At 39.5% G+C, this 26,885-nt stretch overlaps 1 long non-coding RNA gene across 7 annotated transcripts in view; it reads left to right on the top strand.

Annotated features, from left to right (window-relative positions):
- Positions 1–26,885, top strand: part of LOC131258218 (uncharacterized) — a 103,962-nt gene continuing 77,077 nt past the window's right edge. Inside the window, exons 1-8 of one of the 7 annotated variants that reach the window (XR_009177986.1) lie at positions 1–837; positions 1,813–1,909; positions 2,038–2,166; positions 2,443–2,521; positions 2,646–2,718; positions 3,034–3,211; positions 3,527–3,624; positions 3,763–3,873. This is a non-coding gene — a long non-coding RNA (uncharacterized LOC131258218). The other 6 variants (XR_009177988.1, XR_009177983.1, XR_009177984.1 and 3 more) reach the window with 6 other exon arrangements.

Genomic DNA, 26,885 nt, shown 5'->3' with positions numbered 1-26,885 from the left:
AAAAGTTGTCTACCTCCCCACCATGGCAAACCCATCTAAAACAACCGAAACTCCGTCCCTATCTCTCCAAACCCTAACCCTAAAAATCTAATTTCTAAATTTCAAAATCCAAATCGATTCTAATCGCAGTCTTTCCCACACACATTTTCGTTACTCTCTCTATCCAAATTCCAATGGAATCGAATTGGAACTCCCTCAGTTCTGATCTCACAGAGTTGGTCCTCTCCTATCTTCCGATCCGATCCATCATCGTCGCCTCGGCCATCTGCAAGCCCTGACAGTCCGTCGTCACCCAATCTTCCTTGTCGGCCCGCGTCTCCCCCACCAAGAAGCCTTGGTTCTTCATCTGCGGCCAGAACAACATCTTTGCCAAGAACAATCAGGCATTCGGTTTCGATCCCGAATCAAACGAATGGATCCGATTGCCGAACGCTCTCTTTCCCCCGCGGCCCGCCCAGGAAGAATCCTTCATCGGCTCTGGGGGCTTCTTTTTCACGACCACCTCCTCCACCTCCTCCAAATTCAGCTATGCCCCTGTTCTCAAAGGCAGATCCTCTCTCTCTCACTCCATTCCTTATTTCATTCTCTCATCTTCCTCCCTCTCTCTCTCTCTCTCTCTCTCTCTCTCTCTCTCTCTCTCTGTTTCCACCATCAGCGCCCTCGCCATCTCCCTCTCCCTCTCCCTCTCTCACGGTCCCTCGTCGTCTCCCTCTCCCTCTCTCAAGCTCCGGCGCCTTCACACCTCCTTCAACACCACCGGATCTTCAGCAGCGCTGCCTCCACCGGTTCTCCCTCGCCCTCACTCCCCCTAACATTGAGGCTTCTTCCTCTTCAAAGGTTCTCTTTCCCTTACATTTCTAGGGTTTTGTTGATTTCCTTGTTACTGCGACTTGAATTTGAGATTAAATGTTTTTTTTTTTTATAATTATTATGTAAAAGCTTGCATGTTTGGATGTGTCAGATCCATAGGACCATATCTCATTCCAAGTGATGCAATTGATAGGCAGTCAGATCTTGGTAGGACAGGGTTGGATCACCATACCAAGGGCCTAATTTGTAGAATCCCCCATCAGGAGTGGGGAACATAAGATCAATGGTCTGGATCACCATACCAGGGGCCTAATTTGTAGAAATGGGTTGACTAAAGCATATGCATTGAAATCAGGCCCAAGCCTTTCCAATAGTGGGCCATGGCAAAATCCTGATGGGTCAACTGTCCCTACCGGTTTTACTGGTCAGACCGTAACTCGTGTCCATGCCCATCAAGGTTTTAAGACTAGGTTGAGTGTCTTTGTGTGCATTCTTTTTTTTGGGGTTGACCTTAACTCATGCTCCTAACCAGCATTGCTCAGTCAGTGAATGTGGATGGTACATCTGGTGGGCCACACTGTTGATGAGCTGTGGCAGAAAAAAAAAGAAAAGAAAAAAAAAAGCATGCCTAGCCATCAAGCACACGGACACTGAAAATAGAAATGTAGGATTCATCATTTTCATTTTTCCCTTGTTTCGTGGGTCACTCTTGATAGTCCCACTAAATGAACCATCTAGATTCAGGGACCCTACTCCAATGTAGAATTTGAAATGGTGACTAACTGGGAAGATCTTATTGTTGTTTCATTTAGAGCCATGCTAATCAACCATACACGTGGAAAAAGTGGGCCATGTACACACAGATTGGGCCACCCAACAAAAGCAACGGTTGGTAATGATATTTTGGGCAATAAGGAATCCTCCATTGATCCGTTGGCATATGAATTAGATATCCTGTCATGAAGTGGGCCCATTTCACGTTTGTTGGCTGTTGCTGAACAGGGGGAACATTTGGATGCTGACACGAATTTGCTGAGGTTGTTGTGGCACGAAAGGGGCCTCCTGTCAATGGTCAGTCTACTGTTCAACTCCAAACAAGGTATGACTATGTGGCATCATTTGTTTTATTAATCTGTACTCTCCCAAAGTAGATGAAATTACTTTCATTTTTTAGACCTTTAGTCATTTTGTTTTAATGAAGTATTTTCACCTTATCTTGTGTGGCAGCTATTGATTGTTGTGCATTCAATGAATGCTTTCTTTCTGGACAGTATTTTCAATTGGATCACCCTATACCATCAATTGGATCAAGTGAGATTCTTTTGAGTGCCAAGGAGATCATGAAGACGCCCAAAGGTAGTTAATTAGATTGGACGTCATTCACAAATCAAAATGGGCCCACATGTAGAATTGTAGGTCAAACTCAAGCTAAAAAGCTTTATATATAGTGGATCAGCCTACTTGTCTACTTTTAATGAATGGTGCAAAACACACATGCTAGATTAGCACTTTTGTTTATTGCTTTTTCTATCTATCCTCAATGTTCTTTTTATTATTTTTTTCTCTCACTTTCTAGCCTGTTTCCAATGATGTGTATGATTTTTAATGTTTTTTTTCTTTTTTTAATTGAAGGTCATTAATGAAGCTCTCATATGTGGGAACATAGTCAAGTTTGTGCACCAAAAGGCCCTCAAGGATGTCAGATTTAAAGGTACACCATCCACCTATGGTGGACCTTTTTTTTCTATATATGTTTATAGAATCATGCATGTAAGAGCACATTTATTATAATGTTCCCACAATCTGTATTAAGAAACTCAATTTCTGTGGTCCAGATTAATTTTGAATTGTATAAAGAGAAGATAAGAGGAGAATTAAAGGCTTGAATGGAACCTCGAACAACAACTGGTAAGTCAGTTCCCTCTACTAGAGAGAAGGAACTATTATAACCAGATATTGGAAAGAGTTCAACTTAGGGAATGTTTGGATTGTTAATGACATCAAGAAGCTTTCATTGGTGAATCTTGCATATATCTTCTTGGCTGGAAATAAGAAAACTCAACTGCTAGGATTGCTATCATTCAATGTGTTTATCTTCAATATCTTGCTTCAATTTTGTAGAAGAAAAAAATGCTTGTAATTTCTCTTGCAACTGGGAAATATGTAATTAATCTTTTTTTTTTTTTTTTTCTTTTTCTTTTTGTAATTGGCTGGTCTTGACAGATAGGGAAGACAAAGGTCTTCTTGAGAGCTGGCCAGATGGCTGAGTTGGATGCACGCAGAGCATAAGTTTTGGGTCATGCGGCCAGAGCTATTCAAAGACAAATCTGTACTCATATTGCTCGCAAGGAGTTCATCATGTTACGCAAGGCTGCCATTTATTTGCAATCCAGTTGGAGAGGTACGCCATTACAGTTAAAAGAATATTGCATTTGGATTCTTGTAGACATGGACATTCTGAAAATTATATGGTGAATCTTTCGGTCGTTAAGTGGTTTGATCCAGGGGATGACAAAATTGAATTCAATTCAGATACTAGGCTTTGAATTTTCAAGTTTGACTTAACTCGTAAAAAACTCCACTATAGCATTTGTCCCACTCTAGCATGCCATTTAGATTTCAATTTTGAATGTTTCAAAATCTTGTCTTTTTATTTTTTATTTTTTATTTAATGAAATAAAAGTCTCTCATGGTGCTTGTGAAGAAGAACCTACAGGTAATCTGTCGAATTTTCAGAAACCTTTCGGGCATGGTCCAAGCCTTGGATGCTGAACTTCTAGAAGAAAGGCATTGTGTGACATTTGAATGATATGGGTGATTCAGAAACTCTCAGCCATCAGCCATAGATATGCTTTTTCCTAACTTTTCAAACTGACAATTTTCTTCCCAAATTTTGCCATATCTGGGTTTTGTTGGTTTGAATTGCAATTTGGTTTGGACCCATGTGTGCAGGAGTCCTCTTTGCTGGTAGAAAATGATGAAAAGAACTCGGTTGGTAATCTCAAGTGCCCCATGGATGCTAAAAAAAAGCGTAAAAGACGAAGTATTGCCAGATTGGCAAAGGTAACTTCTTTCGTTTCTTGTCTTTATAATAAATTTGCAGTGGTTCTGTTTTGTTTTTGGAATTAAGTGTTGGCTATTACGCACAGTAGTTGTCAGTGTTGGAGATCCTTGGGTAACAACATTTAATCAATCACATCTTTATGTGTTGGTTGGAGATGTCTTTCTTTTCCACCATTGCAGGATTTTCATCATTGCCAATGATCAGCTCAAGATGATCAGATTCCACTTGCCAATCCTCTCCTTGAGCAGTATTCAAGCATCTGATTTGGATTGTTTAATTGAATTTGCATTTTTTTTTTCAAGAATGGGCAATCAAAAATCATGTAGATGAGTCATACATGATGCAATGTCAAATAAAGGATTGTATATGTAAATCTCATACTGTTATGCATGGTTTGCATCTTAGAATTGTTCTTGAATGATACTAGTAGCAATTGCACCTACTGGCAGCATTACGATTATCTTAGCTGGACAATTCTGTCTCTATGAAATAAACTCTCTTTGTCGGACAATATATCCTTATAAAATCAACTCCATGTTATAAAATCCTGATATTGTCTACAAAAAGATATGATTGTTGAGGAAAATTCTCTAAGCATGTTATATTACCAGATGTAAATGATCTTCTCTCATCCAACTCCATGTTATAAAATCCTGATATTGTTACAATTTCTGCTAAGGAAGAGAACAGGTTTGTAATTTATATTTCATTACATTTGGTTAGTGCCCTTTTATTGTTCTTCAGTGCACACTCAGTGTCTACCATTTCTTTCTTCCCATGCAACATCATCATTTGCAACAGCACGACTGCCAGAAGCAGAGGTTCTCCTGAAATGGAAAGCCAGCCTCTTTCCATCACGAGCTCTCTACTCATGGTCACTTCCTGCTACTAATGCTACCACCAACACTTTCTCTCCATTCAAATGGATTGGGATCTCATGCAACAGCCTTGGAAGTGTGAGAGAGATAAGCCTGCCGAGTGCGGGTTTGCAAGGTAAGCTTCAAAGGTGTAACTAGATTTTGTCTTTATAAACGTTCTTTTTTGTTTCTGCAGTCTGCTATGAAACACTGTGTTATGATACATCAGTTGGATTGTAATAAAAAGGTAAAATTTGTCCAACTCTTTTTCTTCCTTGTTCTTCTCATAAAAAAGGTTAAATTTGAAATATTTGTCACTTTGAACATATTGTGTGGATTTATGACACTATCTCTTTGATGCGCCACAGTGCTATGGTTGTTTGAACTTTGGCACGTGCAAACCCCACCTAGTTGTAGCTCTTTCTGACTCATGTATCAAAGTTATGATTTCGAATCCACTTTGTTCCGTAGAGACTAAGTGAAGTATTGTTTATTTAGAAATATGGATGTAGGATGCATTGTATGATTTGATTGCTATTTGTAATAAATGTATCATTTTTTTTTTTACTTAATTGCATTTTATGTACTATTCCTATCGGCATTAATTGTATTAGCTTAAATGAGTTGATCAATCACAGCAGGTTCTTGCAATGTTAAGGTTCTTGCAATGTTAACAGACACCATTGATATAATTTTTTTTAATTAGCTACGAATATTAGCCATAGCCATGATCCTTAAAATCGTAGCTATTGCTTACTTTAGCATATTGTTACGGATTTCATTCCACTTTTAGCTACAGATAGTATCCGTAGCTGTATATACATTTCGTTACAGATAGTATAGCTACGGATTATATTCGTAGCTATTAATACATATTGCTATGGATATAATCCGTAGCCATTGGTTTTTGACCTTTGGCTACCCCACCAATAGCTATGGACGTGCTATGGACTAGATCCGTAGCAAAAGGTCTTTTGCTACGGTTTTTATCCGTAGCCGTTGCCCCTTTTTCTGGTAGTGCTTGTGTGGGTCCTTGGCTTATGTAGCTTAAAACTTAAGTCCTTTGTGTAGGACCTTTGCTCTTGTGTAGGGCATAAACGTTTGCCTTGTGTAGGTATGTTTAGGTACCTTGTGTAGGTTGTAAAGGTTTAAGGTAAACCTGATTTGAAACCTTCATTAGTGAAATCCGATACACTCAAGGGTTGAGTGCGTCCACCGGGAGTGGAGTAGGCACATAGCCGAACCACTATAAATGACTGTGTTTGGGATTGCTATTTACATATTCTTTTATTGTGTTTACTTTGAATGTTCACATGAAGCATGATAACATGATTATCTAGAACTGATAAGAATCACATCCCACACACTTTCACGTAGTTCATATCATTGACTATTTACTAGATCTTGTTTAAATATTGAGTAGTCTTGTGATTGGATCCTCTACTTAGCTTGGAAGCTATTAGAGTTGAATTGAGTATATCTTGATTGTTGCATATTAGATCAAGATTAGGATAATAAGATTTTTAGCTGTCATAAAATTTTAGAAAGTCATATTCACCTCTTTCTAAGACACTTTGACCTATTCCTACTTCTACTATAACAGTCCTTACCGCAATTTCAATTGGTATCAGAGCAGGTTTCTCTTAAAGGTTTAACCGCCTATAGAGTAATCTTGATTGGAGTTGGAAATCATGGTCAAAGGGGAGGGCTCATCTGTGTCCAAACCTCCCGTATTTGATGGTTCAAATTATGCATATTGGAAGACAAGGATGCACTACTTTTTGAAATCTTTGGATTATGATGTTTGGGACATAGTTGAAACTGGATATATGTCACCAACTGATCAAATAGGACTGAAAAAATGGCACTACTATCTCCAAACCTAAATCCAAAGAAATGTGGTCTGCATACGATAAAGAAAGACAAACATTTGAAGCAAAAACAATGAATGCTATTTACTATGTTGTGTCCCAAGAAGTCTTTAATCAAATCAGTATGTGCAAAACATCAAAAGAAGCATGGGATTTGTTAGAAACAACCCATGAGGGAACCGGCACAGTGAAAATATCCAATCTGCAACTTCTAACATCATAATTTAAATATCTCAGAATGGAGGAACATGAGACATTTATGGAATTCTTTATAAAACTAAACATCGTCTGCAATTCCATGGGTGGACTGGGAGAGAGTTCCGGTCTCAAAATTTTGTAGGAAAATTCTAAGATCCCTACCATCGAAGAGTGTAGAAACATGAATGAAATGAAAGTAGAAGAACTAGTAGGTTCCCTACAAACATTTGAACTACACTTCAAACTAACCCTCAAATCCAAAAGCATTGCCCTCAAAGCTGCAAAACACACCACCATTAATGAGGAGGAGGAGAGTGAAAGAGAAAACGAGGATGAGGAAGTGGCTCTCTTGGGCCAACGGTTCAAGAATTTTTTTTAACAAAAACCGTAGCCGACCATTCAACTACAAAGGCAAACAATTGGACAACAAGCGCCATATAGGCAAACCTCTTAAAAGGTCCAAAGAGTCTCAGTATTACAATTGCCTAAAATTTGGGCACTTGTTCACTGAATGTCCCACCAAAAAGACTAAGGGAAAGGCCATGGCAGCCACATGGGATGACACTGAAGAATCAAACTCAGAATTCAGTGATTCAGAGAGTGATGGAGACCAGAAATCCTTAAAAATACTCGTGGTCTCCACATCCACTAACATTCCCCTGGAAACTGAGGAAATTGATGAACCACGGGCCAAAGGGACACTTCCATTAGATGATGAGAAAGAAGAAGAAGAGGAAGAAAAGGATAATATACATGATGCCTATGATCAACTCAATATACGTAGCATCAATATCCTTAAAAGACTTGGTATCAATGAAAATAAAAATAAATTGTTGCAAATGGATCTAGACAAAACTTTAGAGATCAATACACATTTGATTAATGATCTTCAACAATACCACTCAGATAATGATAGGCTGGAAAGAATTAATTCATTTCTCAAAACTGAGTCAGTAAAACTAAACAAATAGATTGAATTATTGAAAGATGAAAACATGCATCTTAAGAATGAAAATCACACACTTATTTTTGATGCAGAAAAATCTAAAAAAATTGTTGAGCTTAGCTACAAATTCTCCTAAAGTAGCAAAAAACTTGAAAGACTTTTAGGAATGGGGAGAACTCAAAGAGATAAGAGAGGATTGGGATATGAAAATTGCAAACCAAATCCCACTCCCGCAGCACCAATACCTAAGAATGGTGCTGCCTTAGGAAGTAACACAAGGGCCACTCCTGTATGTCATTCGTGTGGATACTCAGGTCACTACAAGTTTGAATGCCTAACCTTTGGGAGGACTCAACACAATTCTGGTCTGAACCTTACTGGTAAATATTAACCAACCAGAAGAATAATGTAAAATGTAAAAAGTCCACCAAAGTACTTGGTAAGAGGTAAGACACATCTATCTCCACTGAAAATGACAAAAAGAATGGAGGAACTATTTAGTCAAGTGGCTCAACTGAATCAAAAAACAAAGGAGTTAATGAAACAAGGGAATATGATTCAGTTACCCAATGTACCCAGACAAACCCATAGTAAAGAGAAAATAGTATCTCCCAGAAAAACTGTCACTAAATGGGTAATGAAAAACAAGAGAAATTGTTTAGTAACTCATTCATTTTCAAAAACAGGCAATGACCTGGATAGCGGGTGCTCAAGACACATCACGGGTGACAAGTCACTTCTCTCAAATTATTCAAATCTTGATGATGGGAAGGTCACCTTTGGACATGGACACACCGTTAAGGTAATGGGACATGGGACTATTGTTGGATTAGAAATGCTCAAAAATGAGAATGCTCTTTGCGTAGAAGGATTGACACACAACCTTCTAAGCATTTCTCAAATATGTGACAACAAGCATATGGTGACTTTCTCCAAACAAGAATGCAAGATCTCTGACCTATCAGGAAAATCAAATATGAAGGGTCTTCGCACTAGTGACCAATGCTATGTCCTGAAACACAATAGGCAAGATGATCCATCTGCCTAGTATCACCTGAGCATAGATAATAAGTGCAGGTCATGGCATCTAGGCCCGGACATGCATGAGAAATGATGCACTTTTGTGGTTATTATGATATATCCAAGGTTTGTATACCTCATCAAGTTCCTTTTGAATATGAACATAGAAAATGTTTATAATTTTGGTTTTCACAATATTTTGTACAAATTTGTTGTGTATACAAGCTATGAAGGAAATACCTTATGATGTGCATCTCTGAGAGTCGATCAAAGGACACAGATCAATGTCATATTTTTCACTTTGATGAGTCAGTCGATGAATCAAATGACTCATCGATGATATCGAGCACAGTTCGATTTCATCGAAGCATTCTTAGAATCAGAAGTGTCACACATTGTAGAATGTCATCGAACACCTCTTCGATAACATCGATTAGAGGCACTCGATGTGATCGAATCAGATTCGATGACATCGAATAAGCCTGCCCGATAAAAAGCGGGCGAGCGGGAAAAAGTTTCTTTTTGTCGGTTCTTCTTCTTGGTTTCGTTTCTTCACGCCATTGACGATTTGGGTAGTCGTCTACAACTCAAAACCAAAACTCCCTAGGTATTTTCCTTCTTTCCTTAAAGGTATTCGTTGATAGATTATTTTTTTTTTTTTTAAATACTCTTCAGTCCTTCATTGTCTTGCTCATTTTTTTAAAGGTTTTTCTATCATTCTTCATCTTGCAGTTGTGTCTGCCCAATCCAACATGTCTAAGGACAAAGGGAAGGCTCCAATAGTAGGAGAATCATCACGATCAACTCGAAAAAAGGCCTTGGCTTTATGGGAAAGAGCTAGGGCTCAGGAATCCCCTGCTTGCCACCGATGTCCCACTGCTGGACAGTCGTCGCGCCATGAGGCCTTGTCTGCGCCTCTAGTACCTGTTCCCACTCCAGTGATTCTGCCTCCCCACGCCAACATGTTGGAAAAATATATGGGGCAAAGTCTGGTACATGAACGTAAAGTGGATAGGGAGTGTATTCAGGCATTTGATATAGAATCTCTGTTGTCGGCTGTCGATTGGTCTCCTGTTTTGGATTTTGGTGGGCCATGCCATAACGAGCGAACCTATCAGTTTCTCGTATATTGTCACTCTCTAGTTCTTGAGCCTCCTTCTATAATAGTCACAGTCGGAGAAATGAGTGTAGAAATCACAGCCAAGTCCATTGCAAATCTGTTTGGTCTCACTCTTTCTCCTGTCGGCCTGTCTAACCTTGATCTTGATGACCCAACGGTCCGATCCCTGGTCACCAAATTCTTATGCTACAGTAGAGACGTCCCTTGGTATCAAGGGAATGCACTTAGGGCAAAATGATTGGATTTTTTTTTTTTTTTTTGGGTAATGGTGCCCATGGATGGGCTAGATGATATATATATTTTTTGAATGGTTCAAACACTAGTTCACTGCTAAGTTTGGGCAATTTCCTTAAGTGCTCTTATAAATGAATGATAATCTTTCTGAGCTTAATATTGAATGTTTATGGCGTGAATGATAACTGTACAATGGTGATAGGCTTATTACTGTTTATTATATGTCCATGGAAGTGTTTAATTATGTTGTGGAATGATGATTTCAGTGCTTTATATCCAAATGCATATCCGTGTCTCTGCTGTAATCTATGAAATGTTGATTGAACTACTATCTTTCTTATGCATTTTGGAGATATGCTTACATGTTATGAAATGAAAATTGTCTTCTTTATGGAATGAGGATTCCCTGCCATGGGATGATCCCTACATGGCCCTCTTATTACATTGATTCTCCCAGTTTCTTCAAGTTCAACTTTAGTCAATCGATCTGATATTGGTATATCCTAACCTTTGCCAATGACTGACAAAAAGGGGGAGAAGAAATTCCGCCATGAGAACAATTGTATGCATGATGATACAGGTGATAGGGGGAACAACTGCGAGGAGATAGGGGAGCAGCTACATGAAGCCTCCATGTTGTGTATGAACTCAATAGAAAATTTGTAAAATTGTGTAAAGTTCATGTACACACAATTTAGGGAGTTTTTCTAGGTATTTTTTGTTTTGTTACGTAATTGACAAAGGGAGAGATTGAAACTGCCCTGGCTTGTCAATTAGCATGAGGGTTGAGTCGATGAGTCAAGTGAGCCCCATATGAAGATCATACAAGCTATTGCCTTAACCAGATGTGTGTTCTGAGCTCGTCACAGGTAAATTAAGCCTCACATCCTATGTCCCAAAACACCCACGTAAATCAATCCTTAGAAACCTTAGAACAACATAGGAGTTAAAAGTCTAAAAACTTGTTTTTAAACAGGAAAATTTTCTAAGTTTTCTGCCCTGTTCGATGACATCGATTTTACGTCGATAACATCAAACACTCATGTTTGATGACATCGAACAGACTTCGATAACATCGAAATGAGACCTTTTATGTCCAGTAACCTCATAATATTTGGACAAAATATTCGATGAATCGACATACCTTCGATAACATCGAACATCAGTAATCGATGACATCGAAGGTTAGTCGATGAGACCGAAGGACTTAGAGCATTGTCCAGCAAATCTTCTTGGAAAATATATATTCTGACATTGCTCAAGGAATCGAACGAGCTTCAATGTCATTAGAATTCAAATTTCGATGACATCGAGCAAAGTTCGATAACATCGAATCTGGACATGTCTATCCAGCAAGCTTGAAAGGAAAATCAAATGGAAATGTTCGAGGAAATGAGATATACTCAATATCGTTAAAATTCAAACTTCGATCATATCGAGGGAGCCTCGATGATATCGAAAAAGGACAAAGAAGTGTCCAGCGAGCTTTCAAGGAATATCTTCTAAAAAGATCATTGAATCGAACTGGGATTCGACGACATCGAAATTTGAATTTTGATGACATCGAAATTTGAATTTCGATGACATCGAATCAGGTTCGATGACATCATAGACAACCTTTAAAATGTCCAGCAAGCTCTTATGTGTATAACGTCGAGGAATCGAACTGTTATTCGATGACATCGATCTTCTTTCAAAAAGTTCCCGAAATGTTTTTCAGTTGGGTTCGTATCATCGAATTGTGATCCGATAGCATCGAAAGTATATGTTCAATGACATCAAATCAGGTTCAATGACATTGAACTCAGTCAGACTCTGACAATTGAATTTCCGTTGGAGCTTTTTGCCTTTATAAGGAGAGCTTGTTCTTGGCTGTTGGATTGAGAAAAAAAGAGAGAGCACTTTGAGAGAATAATTGCAAACCACCTACCCTAAGCCCTTTTTCTCATGGGAGTTCATTCTTTAATCCACTCTTATCATTGATATTCAATAGAGTGGATTGGGGAATGAACTTTCTCATTCAAGGATCATCCAGCTACCATCGTAATGGCAAACCATTGAGATGGGATCCCTTAAATGCTTAAGAACTTGGAATTACTCCGTCCCTTAAATGAGTGATATTCATTAGAGTAGATTCCAACATAACCTTGACCCAACCTGTAGCTTCACATTGGAGTATCATCAGTGTTGCGGATCAAGGGAGCTAAAGAATCTCCGTCATCAAAGGAGAGCGTCTTCATCAACGTATAGAACAGGGCTCATCTACTTATCTATAGGTCATTAGACTCCAGAGACCCTGTTGATCATTCCTTGTGTAGGATTGGGTCATAAGTGCATCTCACCCCTTACAAGCCCTCATAGGAGGCTTCCGACGGGAGAGTACGTTTAGGTTCTTAGTGTAGGACCTTTTCTCTTGTGTAGGGCATAAATTTAGGTCCTTTGTGTAGGTCCTTGGCCTGTGTAGCCTAAACTAGGGTCCTTGTGTGGATCCTTGACCAGTGTGGTCTAAACTAGGTTCCTTATGTGGATCATTGGTTTGTGTGGCCTAAAACCTAGGTTCCTTGTGTGGATCCTTGGCCCATGTGGCCTAAAACCTAGGTTCCTTGTGTGGATCCTTGGCCTGTGTGGCCTAAAACCTAGGTGCTTTGTGTAGGACCTTTACTTTTGTGTAGGGCATAAACATTTTCCTTATGTAAGCAGTTTTAGGTACTTTGTGTAGGTTGTAAAGGTTTGAGGTAAACCTGATTTGAAACCTCCTTTAGTGAAATCCGGTACACTCAAGGGTTGAGTGCGTCCGGCGACAGTGGAGTAGGCACATAACAGAACCACTATAAACGACTGTGTTTGGGATTGCTATTTGCATATTCTTTTATTGTGTTTATTTTGAATGTTCACATGAAGCATGATAACATGATTATCTAGAACTGATAAGAATCACATCCCACACACTTTCACATAGTTCATCCATCATTGACTATTTGTTATATCTTCTTTAAATATTGAGTAGTCTTATGATTGGATCCTCTACTTTGCTTGGAAGCCATTAGAGTTGAATTGAGTATATCTTGATTGTTGCATATTAGATCAAGATTAGGATAATAGGATTTTTAACTGTCATAAAATTTTAGAAAGTCCTATTCACCCCCCTCTAGGACACTTTGACCTATTCCTACTTCTACTATAGCGGTCCTTATTGCAATTTCAACGTGTAGTGACATCTAATCCATCAATCACATTTGAATAGTAATTTTATGCCATTGGATCAAATATCAACCTAATTCCCAACTTGGGTGGATCATATAAAAGGCAATAATGGAAAATAGGCACACAATAAACATTATGTGTGAGGTTTATAATAGTGTCTAAATATTGAATATAATATGTTAATTAAGCTCCTCCCACTATGATAAAGAGACCTATCAAACATTTCGATGAGTGAAAACTCAGGTGGGCTATAACACTTAATTTTAAGTGGTTCATTGATGCAGGAAAGAGTTTGAAACGATAAAGAAGAAGATCAGGAAAGAATTTGAAATGATAAAGAAGAAAATCGCCATCTTTCTTAAGTAGTAAGGGCCATGAATCCACAAGGTATCTTAATTAAGTCTATAAGAAAAAAGAGAGAAAAGTCAAATTCTTTTATTGAATAATGTGTTTTTGAATTCTCGATTACACTCTAATGAAGAAAACAGAAACTCTAATTAGAAATTACACAAAATAGTAAAAAAATCTCTCAAAAGAATAAATTTATCAAAAATAGAAACGTTAAATAAACTTTACCTAAGCATTCCTGATTTTATTAAAAGCAATGTCTAAAAAAAGAAAATACTAAAACTGCAAGAATGAGGAGATACGATGAAAATGAAAATTTCTAAAAATAGTATTATTTTTCTAAAATCATAATTTTAAACATCAAGACAAGCATTTTTCACAAAACGAACATCCACAACCTACTATATAGGTTGATTGACCCCGGAACCATTGTCACATAAATATTAATAGGTTGTGCATTTCATAACGATGCATAATTAAAAAAATTACGATAGTTTAAAAGTCAATACTTCAAATAACAATTTCTTTATATCTAGAATGAAGGTCGTTGAACTAGGCACGCCTGGGATCGAGTTTAACATGAAATTCACCGAGCCCAACTTGAAATTGATAGAAGCTAACATGAAATTCACTGAGCCCAACACGACATTGACCGAGCCTAACATGAAATTCACCGCACCTAACTGAAATTGACTGAGCCTAACATGAAATTCATCGAGCCCAACATGAAATTCACTGAGCCCAACTCGAAATTGACCGAGCCTAACTGAAATTCACCGAGCTGAAGATGAAATTGATCGAGCCTAACATGAAATTCACCGAGCCCAACATGGAATTCATCAAGCCCAACTCGAAATTGATTGAGCTTAACATGAAATTCACTGAGCCCAACTTGAAATTGATTGAAGCTAGCATGAAATTCACCGAGCCCAACATAACATTGATGGAACCTAACATGAAATTCACTGAGGCTCGGTCAATTTCATCTTTGGCTCGATGAATTTCATCACACCTCGCTTCTGAAAACTCGAGTTCACTCAACTCAGTCGCTGAGTCAGAGGTGCGATTTGAAATGGGGAATAATGAACATATATATTACATATAAATTACATAACCATGCTAGGTAATCAAACCATAATTAGACATTATTATAATGATCCAAATATCAATATTAAACGTAAATATCCAAATTAAAGCCATCCACTTGGCCAAACTTGGCTGAATATACACACAAACATTATTCAATCTCAAAATTAAAAATAATAATCTTTATTCAATATTCATCAAATATTCAGGAGTATGCATGTTTCTCAAATGCATCACTATGCTCTCAGAGTTTCCAATTCCTTCTTAGAACTTGAATGGTTTTTCAATCAACAACATGAGCTAACAGCCTAGTAAACAATTATACTCATGATTCATAACAAAATCAAGATACAAAAGCATGAACATATAATTTAGTATACCAACTACTATAGGATAGTTATAAGTTGAATAACTAAGGTTATAGCTACACACTACTAATAACATTTAAATATTGCATATTTATCCTCTCAATTGCATTATCTTTCCTAGTATTTAAGTATTTAATCGATTTAATTATATATGCCTTTACATGCAAGTTGATTTAGGACCTAAAGATGAATACGTGCTTAAAAGATAGATTTAAATCTCAAAATAATGATCAATGAAGATTGAAAGTCTGAAAGATATTACCTAAGATTTCAAGAGCCAAAGATTCGAGAAAACAAAGTATAAAGGATGGAAAGATATTGAAAAATTATACAACTCAATAACAAACCATTTGGTCCCACCTGAGGTAGGTTCGGTTCGACTGAAAGTGCACAAGACAGTCCAGTAAGATAAAGTGATTTCTAGACTTAATTTAGTTCAACATTCGGTTCGACTGAAGCCATGTTCGGTCCCACCGAAGGAGGGTTTGGTCCGACTTGAGGGAGACAGAGACTTCAGATGGATTTTCAGGAAATTTGGCTACAACTGAAGTGATGTTCAGTGCGATCAAAGGGTGAGTCGGTGCGACCAAAGTGGAATAAAAGTATGTAAATTTGAAGTCGATTCCAAGTTGTGCAGATTTTTCCTATTTAAAGGGGTGTTTTGAGTTATTCTAAAGACGAATCAAGGCTTCTGAGAGTGACCTAGGGGTGGTGGAGCTTCTACGGAGCCATCCTTCTTCTTCAACTTCTTAATTTTAGTTTGTTTTTCTTTTGTTTTAATTCTAGGATATTAGTCATGCTAGGCTAATTTCTTAGCTAAGGCTAAGGGATGAAACTTGTAGTTCATTATAGTGTTTATTTTATATGATTCAACAAACAATGGTTTAAATGATGATATTAGATTGGGATTGATCTAATTTTACTTTAAAGTTTTTTAATTGTTTATTTCTGATTATTTTTTTTTGCACTACGAGTACAATGAATACTTTAATTTACCAATTGTTTAGCTTTTATTTAGAGAAGAATTCAATCTGTATAATTGATTGATCTATGGTTGCCTAAGGGTGCTTTAAACACTTTTGATTACCTGCGATTGAGATTTGAGTGCTTCATAAGAGAATCGTTCAATCGAATTCATATCTTATTATTGTTTATGATTGGTTTAATAGAATTATCTTCCAATTGGATATGATAGGACTTTGATTCTAATTGAGTTATGAGAGTTGAATTAGTAAATTAGATATTGTGATTGCTATAAGTTGATTCCTGAATTCTTAGTCTTTTATTATTTATTTAAAAATATTTTTTACTTTGCTGGATTAAAAACCCAGACCAACTGTCAATGATCAATGATCTAACCGTTGATTGGATAATCCTATAGAAGGTCCATTTCCTATTAATATACCCTTTTTATTTCAATTCGAACCATCCATCAAATTAAAAACTTACATTTAAGTTAAGATCTTATTTTAAGATACATTTAATGCTAAGATCTATTTGATCCATACTGTTGAATTTCATCATTCATCTTAAATTTACATGTAATGATTTTGGATTAAGGGCTAGGTGGAGTGGATATTACTTTTTATACATTAAGCCCTTCAAATGGGCATCTAAGCTCAGAATGAACGGTTGTATTGAGTCTGATTGAAATTCTAACTATCCAAATCATTCATTTCATCTTTTTCTTTAATTTCCATGGCTTAGATCTAAGATTGGTTCAGTGATCATGATGATCGTGATCAAATCGAGGTATTTTTGTGTTTTAGAGCACAAACTAGCTTTAGATTTCAGAATCCACCGTTGAAACTTAGTGTAAGTAGTGAGGCCCACTTTGATATACAATTTAGAGTGATGGGGTTCATTGGTGCATCACTTGATCATTGGTAGAAATTGTATCTAGGTGGCTTTGATAAAGACTGGGTTCAAATCTCCTTTGGATTCTTAAATCCATGACCCAAGGTGGGGTCCACATAAATTGGCATTTTTAATTTCTATATGATCTTATTGAAGGACACAAAATTTTCATCATATGAATCATCATACATTACATTATCATTATCATGATCTTAACAATATTAAACTTAACTATCAAATCTGAATCAAAATCTCATGGTGGAGCCTGTAAAAAATGGTTGTGATCAGATCAGGTGGGCCCACACGATCATCATTTATCAATGTCTAAGATATTGAAAGTTCACTCTAGATATACATATGTTTCTCGTTATCTAACTTTCGATCTCGTGGTGGGCTGCCCACCAAATCCACGAGCTGATTAGTATTCAACGACACTTGGGCAATCCAAATCCATGGGATGGATTGGATTTCCCTACTTTCGCCATGTGGGGCCCATCACATATAATCGAAGTTGTTCCATACAATTGAGCATTGATCAAAACTTTAGATTTATCTATAAATTAAGTGTTCCAAGTGTGCGTGTACAACATACATTATCATTATACAAAATTAATGTATATTAGAAACAAATCTACATCTTCATCTTAGGATGGTGTGGTGGGGCCCACTTTCAAGATCAAGATCCTAATGGGTCTCACTACAAACAATGATTGGGTAAGCAAGATTCTACCCTTAAAATCATTATAACCACAAAGGTGATTTCAAGATTTTTTATGTATAGATTTTGATGTACATAATGTAGTTATACAAAAAATTAGATCTGGCCTGCTAGGACCTTGATATCATAGATTCAACACAAAAATTCTGATGTAGAGCGGGTCGCGTACACTTTCATGTCCAAGATGGATTAGAGAAGGCTCGATCAAAAGTAGAAGTCATCAAAACTGTCAGAACCTTAAAATAGGCATATCTCACAAACTAGAATGAGTTACTCAACATACCAATATGATTTTTGGGTACGACGAGCTACTTTAGCCAACCAACCAGGCGAGGCCGGGTTGCCTACGCCAAATTTGGGAGATTCAATCATATCGACAGTTGAATTTGCGGTCGTCTCTAGATCCTCGGTTAGGATCTCTAATGAGTAAGTTTTGTAAGACCTAGACAGTCAGTCCCAAGTTGGAACTAGTAGAAGCATGCATTGGGGGATCGAGATGGAGAGTCATTCCGAGGAGGGGCTTGGCCAACTTGGGTTCTTCTATTGGGTTGTTGCCAAGCTCCTTTTGATGTTGGCTAGATTAGCTATCTTCGGCCGCTTTGGCCAACTTTTTTAATGTATCTGCTTTGGAGTTTTCTGACCTGGGGATCAGGATGACATCACACTACTTAGGGAATTTGCTGATAAGTTCTCGGGCCCTTTATAAATAGGCAATCATTCTTTCTTCCTTGGCCTGGTATTCGTTGGCTATGTGGTTGACAATGAGCTATGAATCACTATAAACTTTTAGGCTCTGATCTCCCATTGTTGCTGCTAATTTGAGTCCAACGAGTAATGCTTCATATTCTGATGCGTTGTTTGATGTTTGAAATCTAAATCTTAAGGCATATTGTGTGCAGGTCTGATTAGGAGCATCAAGGACTACCCCAGCCCCGCTGCCTTTAGAGTTAGATGAGCCATTGACGTACAATGTCTAGGTCGGTAGGTCTGGCTTAGTTGCCCAGTTTGTAAGTTGATCAGTTTCGCTGCTCAGATTGGTCTCCAGGTCACGCTCGCATGCAAGCTCAACAATAAAATTAGCCATTACTTGGCCCTTGATGGTGGTCCAGGGTTGATATTTGATGTCGAATTTGTTGAACTTGATTGCCCATTTTGTGAGTCTTCCTGACACCTCAGGCTTTTGGAGTACCTGGTGGAGAGGTTGGTTGGTCGAGACTATAATCATATGGGCTTGGAAATAAGGTCGTAGGCAGTGGGACGACACGATCAAAGCCAGGGCGAGCTTCTCGATATCTAGATACCTGGTTTCAGCCAGGACCAAGGCTTTGCCGACGTAGTATACCAATAGTTGCTTCCCTCCTTATTCCCAGATAAGGGCCGAGCTGACCGTTGTTATTGAGACTGCTAAGTATAATAGTAGCGGTTCTCCTGGCTTGGGCTTTGAAAGTAGTGGGGGTGAACCTAAGTATTGTTTGAGCTGTTGGAAGGTAAGCTCGTATTCCTCGGTCCACTCTATCTTCTGTTTTCTTTCAACTGCTTGAAGAAGGGGAGACACTTGTCATTGGTTCGGGAGATGAAACGGTTGAGGGCGGCTACTCTCCCCTTGAGGCATTGAATTTCTTGCATCGTTCTGCTCGAGTTCATGTCCAGCAGAGTTCAAATTTTGTCGAGGTTCGCCTTAATCCCTCATTTGGTTGATCAGAAAGTCAAGGAACTTTCCCGAGTTGACACCAAAGGCACATTTGCCCGGATTCAGCTTCATACGATATTTCTGCAAAATTGTGAACATCTCCTCGAGGTCAACGATGTGGCCTGTAGCTTTGATGCTCTTGAAGAGCATGTCATCAATGTAGACCTTTATGGAGCATCTGATCTGCTGAGCGAACATCCTGTTAACGAGTCGCTGGTATGTGGCTCCAGTGTTCTTCATCCCGAAGGGCATGAACTTGTAGCAGTAGAGTCCTTTGTTGGTGACAAAGGTCATGGACTTGGTGTTCCGAGCTGCTGTGAGGATGTGTGGTGATCTGATTATATCCCACATAAGCATCCATGAAGCTTAGGAGTTTGTGCCCGGCTGTGCTGTCGACCAGCTGGTTGATTCGCAAAAGAGAAAAACTGTCCTTGGGGTAGGCTTTGTTCAGGTCGGTGTAATCAACACAGACCCACCACTTCCTATTGCAATTTTCACCAAGAAAATGTTGGTAATCCAGTCAGGGTAATAGATTTCTTCGATAAAACCTACTTCGAGGAGTTTGCCAACCTCTTCACCGATGATGAAGTATTGTTCTGGTTTGAACGCCTGTCGCTTTTGCCTCACTGGTCGGTGGTCGGTGGTCGGGGTCGACATTTAGTTTGTGAACCATCACTTTTGGGCTGATGCTAGGCATATCCCGATGGGACTAGGCAAATATGTTGGCTTGCCACCAGAGGAGGTCTATGATCTCATCCCACAGAGCTGGAGCCAGTGATGAGTTGACCTGTACTGTTCAGGTCAGATCAGATTCATTGAGTGGTGTGGTCACAAGGTCCTCCATTGGACACCCTCTTTTGATTGAGTCCTCTCGAGAATCAAGGGAGGTGATGGCCATGGCGTGGTGTTGTGTCCTTAGTACCATGGAGTAGCACTGACGAGCTTCCTGTTGATCTCCTTTGACCTACACAAATCCATGCTCGGTTGGGAATTTCATTGCAAGGTGATAAGTACTACTGCTCGTAAAGTGTTGAGGGATGGTCATCTGAGGATAATGTTACAAACGGAAGGGTATTCGACTATAAGGAAGTCGATCATGGTCGTTGTCTGGTTCTGCCCTTCTCGCACTGTAATCGGGAGCTGTATGGATCCCTCGGAGGTGACTCCGTCCCTTGCGAACCTGAGCAAGGGAGTTTTAACAGGTCGAAGTTGGGACCTTTCGATTCCCATTTTGTCGAAGGCTTCGATGAAGAGGATGTTGGCCAGGCTGCCAGTGTCCACCAAAATTTGAAACACTTTACGGTTGACTATAGTCATGGCCACCACCAGTGCATCATCATGGGGGTGGTGGACACCTCGGGCATCCTCTTCAGTGAAGGTCAGCTCATAGGATGCCACTTTCTGTTCCTTTGGAGGTTTGCTGGTGATGTGGGCTTGGTGTTCCGAGCTATTGTGGCTGATACTTCGGGCATGGGCTCTGCATGCTCGGTTTGAGTCCCCTCCTCCATCAGGTTTACCGAAGATGGTGCGGATTTCTCCAGTAGCCTCGTTATTATTGATGGGCTACTTATTCTTTTGATTTGACCATTCTTCCCTCTTATTGATATATTCTTGTAAATGCTTGTTACAGATGAGGGCTTCGATCTCTTCTTTAAGATTGAAGTAGTCGCTGGTGGAGTGCCCATGATTGCGGTGGAAGTGGACATACTTTCGTTTGTCCCGCTTGTCAACGTTGAACTTCATCTTGTTTGGACATTTGAGGAGCCATTTGTCCCGAACTTCCATAAGAATCTGCTCGAGCGTTGCGTTGAGGGAAGTGTAAGAGCTGAATATGCTCTCTGGTCATCTGCTCGGATGCTGACCTCTAGTCTAATTGTCGTCTCTTCTCTGCTTGTTGCTGGGGGCCAACACCTGTTCTAGCTTAGGTCGCTTCTCCTTGGTCGAGCCTCCTCTGTTCTGAGTAGCTTTTCGTGAGCTAAAAAGCTCCTCGGCGTTGGAGTATTTTTGAGCTTGGTTGAGGAGATCGACCAATGTCGTCAGTAGGTTCTTACCGAGCTTAAAGAGAAATCTTCCCTCCCTCAGGCCATCCATCATAGTGGCTATGGCGATCTGATCTGAGTAGCCCTCTACTTGCATCGCTTCTAGGTTGAAGCATTTGATGTAACCTTCAATAACTCATCTTCTTTCTAGATAACAATGAGGAGATGAATTGTTGGTTCGAGCATTTCTTTTCCTCCGATGAAGCTAGTGATAAAGGCCTTGTTGAGTTGTGTGAACGAGCTAATGGATTGTGGCTTTAATTGTTGAAACCACTTCTGAGCTGCTCCTATTAGAGTTAAGGAGAATGCCCGACACATAACCGCAGTGGATGCACCATGAAGCTCCATCCATGCCCTGAAAGATTCCAGGTGCTCGGCTGAGTCAGTGGTCTCGGAATAAGGAGCGATCTGTGGCATCCAAAATCTGGGCAGGAGCTGAGCATGAATGACGTCAGCAGTGAACGGCGGCTCAGTTTTCTCCTACATGGCCTCTATTGAGGTCAGAGCGTATACGCGGTAGGCTTACTGCATGTTGCCGATCTGATCTCATAGTTCGCTGAGCTCAGCCCTCGAAGGGTCTTTGTTTTCAGTTACTGTTTTGGCCTCGGCCTCGGGAGCTTTGCTACACCTCTTCTTCTCCAACTCATGACGTAAGTCGAAGGCAGCCAGCATGACAATCCCGAAGCGTGGGAGGGTTCTCATCTTGGTGCTTCACTGACTTATCTATTCCTCGGGAGCTAGTGAGTGCTTGAGATGGTGCAAAAACTTATGTGGCTGTTCGAGCAACAACTTCCTCAGCCCCTTGGTTGGAGGGAGGGATTTTTCGTTCCAGCATTCTCCTTACCTGATCGAGGTTGCTAATCAGGGCTTCAACTTGATGTTTAAGAGAGATGAGCCAACCTCCCCGATTCCAGGACCGTTGCGCCTGGCCTACAGGCGTAGAATCAACCTAAGGTTGGGAGGATGAGTCCCGATGATCCACAGACTGTTTTGGCGGCACAAGGTTGAGCACAATGGTGGTGGTTTAGGCTTTCATTCTCCCTTTTGCCATTGTCAAACCCCTGTACATGCTGAGAACGACTTTCGATGTCGTTCCTATAGACTGCGCCAAACTGTTGATGCAGAAATCTGAACATCCTTCCTAGACCACTTGAGACCTACAAGAGGAGACAAAGATGGAGACCCTGGTTGTTGCAGGGGATCCTCCGATGTCAAAGTTAGATAGGCAAGCTAGGTCTAGTAGAACGCGAGGTTTTGGAGAGTTTTGTGAGTAGGATTGTGCATACCTTTCACCATTAGGGATGCTCCTATTTATAGGTGAGAGAAAGCGATGGCGTGAAGGGAGATTTCCCTATTTAGCAGGGATGTATTGTAAAGAGATTCGGATCCCTGGTGTATTATAAGGATCTTCTGATATCTTTAGCAAAGATCTTGGACGGACCCATGTTGCAGTCGTCTCCCTAGATCCTTGGCCAGGATCTCCGATGAGTAAGTCTGGTAAGACCTGGACAGTCGGTATTAGGTTAGAACTAGTAGAAGCGTGCAATGTGGGACCAAGATGGAGAGTTGTTCCAAGGAGGGCCTTGGCCGACTTGGGCTCTTTTATCATGTCGTCGCCGAGCTCCTTTTGGTGTCAGCTAGATTAGCGATCTATCGACCTGCCTAGAGAGACCTTGTAGGAAAGACGAGGCCGATCTTCTTTCCTGGTTCGGATTGTGGAAGGAACTGAGCTCTTTGTCGTATCAGTTGTCGTCTGACCTTGTAGTACACATTGATGTCCGACCAGACCTTATCTCATTGGTCAGTCCGTTTTTACCCATAACACTGTCCATCTATATTTTTTAAATCATTTTAGGGTCTAAGTCCAAAAACGAGATAGATCCAAGACTTAAATGGACCATACAGTGGGGATTAACGGCCTACCGGTTGAAAACTTCTTAGGGCCCACTGAAGTTTGATATTTATGTTTTCCTTTCATTCATGTCTTTGTGACCTTATGAACAGGTTGGATGACATGTAAACATCATTGTGGATCATATGAAGGTTTCAACGGTTGATTGTCATAGTTGCTTCTTACAGTGTGTTCCACTTGAGCCTTCGATCTATCTCAATTTTTGTCTCACTCTAAAATAATCTGGAAAAAATGTATGGACCGTTTAGATAAAACCAATACATGTTGGTGGCCCCTCGGAGCCCCAGCCATATCCAAATGATTCCATGCACAACAGCTATATAACGTGTGCCAAACGGACCCATATTGGTTTAGTGAAGGCATACTGAGATTGAGGAGCATTAGATAATTAAGAAACTAGTCACTTAACTGCCTGGTCGACCAGTCGAGTCCCAAGTTGACTCGATCCGGTGATAGTCGGAGTCCGATAATAAATTGGGAAACTTGGCTAAAGAATTCTATTTCATGTATAACCAAACCAAGAGGAATCTTGCTCGACCTCATAGTCATGTATCATCTTGACCAATACCGAGATTTTGGCATCAAGTACCAAAGGAGAGCGGATTGCATGTGCCCGTACGAAAAGATATCGCTGTGCAAGGGCTATACGGGGCACAAAGATATGTTTGTGATAAATCCACTTCGCCTATCTGTTTTTAAAGACTAAAATATGATATCATTTAAAAAATCAGGAAGATCCAAAACTCAGGTGGGCCACCACAAGCGAAATAGTAGAAACGGAAACATCCACGGTAGAAACCTTCCTAGCGCTTACCATGATGTTTATATGTCATCTAAACTGTTCTTATGATTATTACCAATCATATAAATTGTAGGAACAGATATCATCCTGATACAAAACTTCTGTCACCTCTAAGCGTTCAATCCCCACTGTTTCATGTGTCATGGCCCGCATGATTTCTGGATATGCCTGATTTTTAGAATCCTATACTATCGTGGTCTTTAAAAACAGATGGTCAGAGTAGGTTTGTCACGGACATCTCTATGGACCCACACGACGTTGAGTCTCCGGGGCACATGCAATCCACTCTAGTATCAACGAGGCGCGGCTTCGATGGATCACTGGGTCCACTTAGGTTTGGATAGCTGACCGTGGGCCCACTTTGATATATGTGTCCAACATCCATGCCGTCCATCCATATTTACAGCTCATTTTAGGCATTATACAAACATATTAAGCAGATCTAAATCTTCGGTGGACTACACCTCTCGAAAGAGTGGTGATTGAATACCCAACATTAAAAATTTTTGGGGGAACCAGAATTTTTATTTGCCATCCGATCTATTGATAAGGTTACAAAGATCTGGATGAAGGGATCTCTATAATATCAACCTGATCCAAAACTTTTGTGGGCCACAAAGAACTTTTAGTGGTCGATAACTACTATTTCTTGTGTTGTGGTCCACCTGAGATTTGGATGTACTTCATGCTCAGGATCATGCCCTAAAATGAGCTGTTGAACGGATGGACGTCGTGGATGTAAGGCACATAAATCACGTTGGGCACCCGCGGTAATGGATCCACCGGCCTCGGTGGATCCGGGGATCCACCGAAGCCGTAACGGTATCAAAGCGGCTCTTGATGTTTTTTGGCAGCTATACTTGGATTTCTTGGGAAAAGGAAATATACACATCCAGAACACTTCAAGCAGTCGTCCACGGTATCTTAGGCCATGAGTTGGTGGTGGATCCGTTTAATTCCACGGTTGTACTTTTGCATAACTGTCAATGGTTATTTTCTATTTTCTTGGATCTCTTGAAGGAATTGATTTTAGCCTTTGGCGGGCCTATGAACGGTGGGGTCTACTTCTTGCCTGGCTCTGTTCACCCAAAGATACTGTCAAACACTTCTGTGGCGCTCTTTTGCTGTATGCTACGGGATCAAAATTTAATACTTCATAAAATATACAAAGAGCATGGCATGTGTGACGCAGGTGGTCTAAGGATAGCATAGAGAGAGAAATGAGAGAGGTTCAGATGGTAAGAGAAAATATAAGAGGTAGAGGAAAAGGTATGGCAGGTGAAGAAATGGTGGGTAATCCATCTCACTATCTCTCCTAATATTATTGGGTGATTCAATTTTTGAACTGACATTCTAACGGAATCTGATTGAACAAATATATACAAGGGATGCTATGTAATCATTAGGATGGAGCCATGAAGCCTATGTCACACTGTCTCACAGCTTCATATGAGATACATGAAAAAACAAAGAAGACTCAAGTGAATCATAACACATTAAAACAATTAAGAGGAAGTAGGTGCAATACATGCAGGCTTGTATAATAAAATCTCAACCATTCCCTACCAAGCAGATGTATTTTTATGAAAGTAGATTCTAATGATAGCTCACCACCATTTTGAAAGTGGTGGGCAATACTCGGCGCAGGTGACACAAGTGTCCGCTCCTATGCAAAGTATACAAAATGGAGAAATGCTCTCGTCCACTCGGTTAGAGCAGGTAACTTTCAACATATCATCTGAACGTGACATGCAATCCATTCAATAGGGAGGCCTTACCATGAGGATCACCATGTGTAAAGATCAACCCCTCCACTTATTATGAAGACCACACCTATATTTTATTATTTATCAGCAACTATGCATTATTTTCTATGATTTGACCCGCTTGATGATTTAATTAACCGGCTGATTTTTGTACAAGATGGTCCTCATGATTGGGCCAACAGGGTGATGTCGTATGCACAAGATAGGTTGAAAGTTACCCACTAGTTGGATCGTAACTCATCAACTGGCCGTTTGCATATGAGCATTTTTCTAAAAATTAGGCAAATTGTAAATGGAGGATATCTAAAATCAAATTGATCAAGCAATCCTAACCATCTAATTGATGGCCATCGAATTAATGGTTAAAAGTAAAATAATGGGTGTTGTGAGAAATTCAAATGTTGCATTAGGACATTCCATATGATATTCTAGCATTCTCTGCATACAGGGATACTCTATTTTAATGGGTATAGGTCTAATTCCTCTGACCATTTTTTGAATCCTCTCGGATTTGGGTTCACAAATTTGCAATGTTAGGATGAGTTGGGTCTAGTTCGGATTGAGCAATTTCCATCATCTGTTTCAAAATTTTCACCAGACAAAAAATTTAGGACCTTCAAGAATTTGTTTTAAAATGAGCATTAGGAAAATTGAAAATATTAGAAAAGATTAATATTTCTAATTTTTCTAAAACAGGAAAATGATACACTAAGCCATGGTGTAACACAATGTGTTAAGTAACAATGAGTATATGAAATAGTGATACCTTAAACAGTATTTTTAGGGAAAAAGTCCTGAAAAGAAAAATTAAAATAGTGGCGTTATCCACTGCTTGCCCTTTGCTTATGGGCAGTCTACTACATTATGTTACACCACGGTTATTGTATAATATTCCTTTAAAAGGAGGGATTTATTTTAAATGGATTTAAGGAATTTTTTTTAGTGAAAATTATTTTCTAAAAACAGCTCATTTTA

The sequence above is a fragment of the Magnolia sinica genome, chromosome 10 (genome assembly GCF_029962835.1).
Source record: "Magnolia sinica isolate HGM2019 chromosome 10, MsV1, whole genome shotgun sequence".
Classification (NCBI taxonomy): Eukaryota; Viridiplantae; Streptophyta; class Magnoliopsida; order Magnoliales; family Magnoliaceae; genus Magnolia; species Magnolia sinica.
Note: the sequence above shows the minus strand (reverse complement) of the source record. Positions and strands in the feature narration are given on the sequence as shown.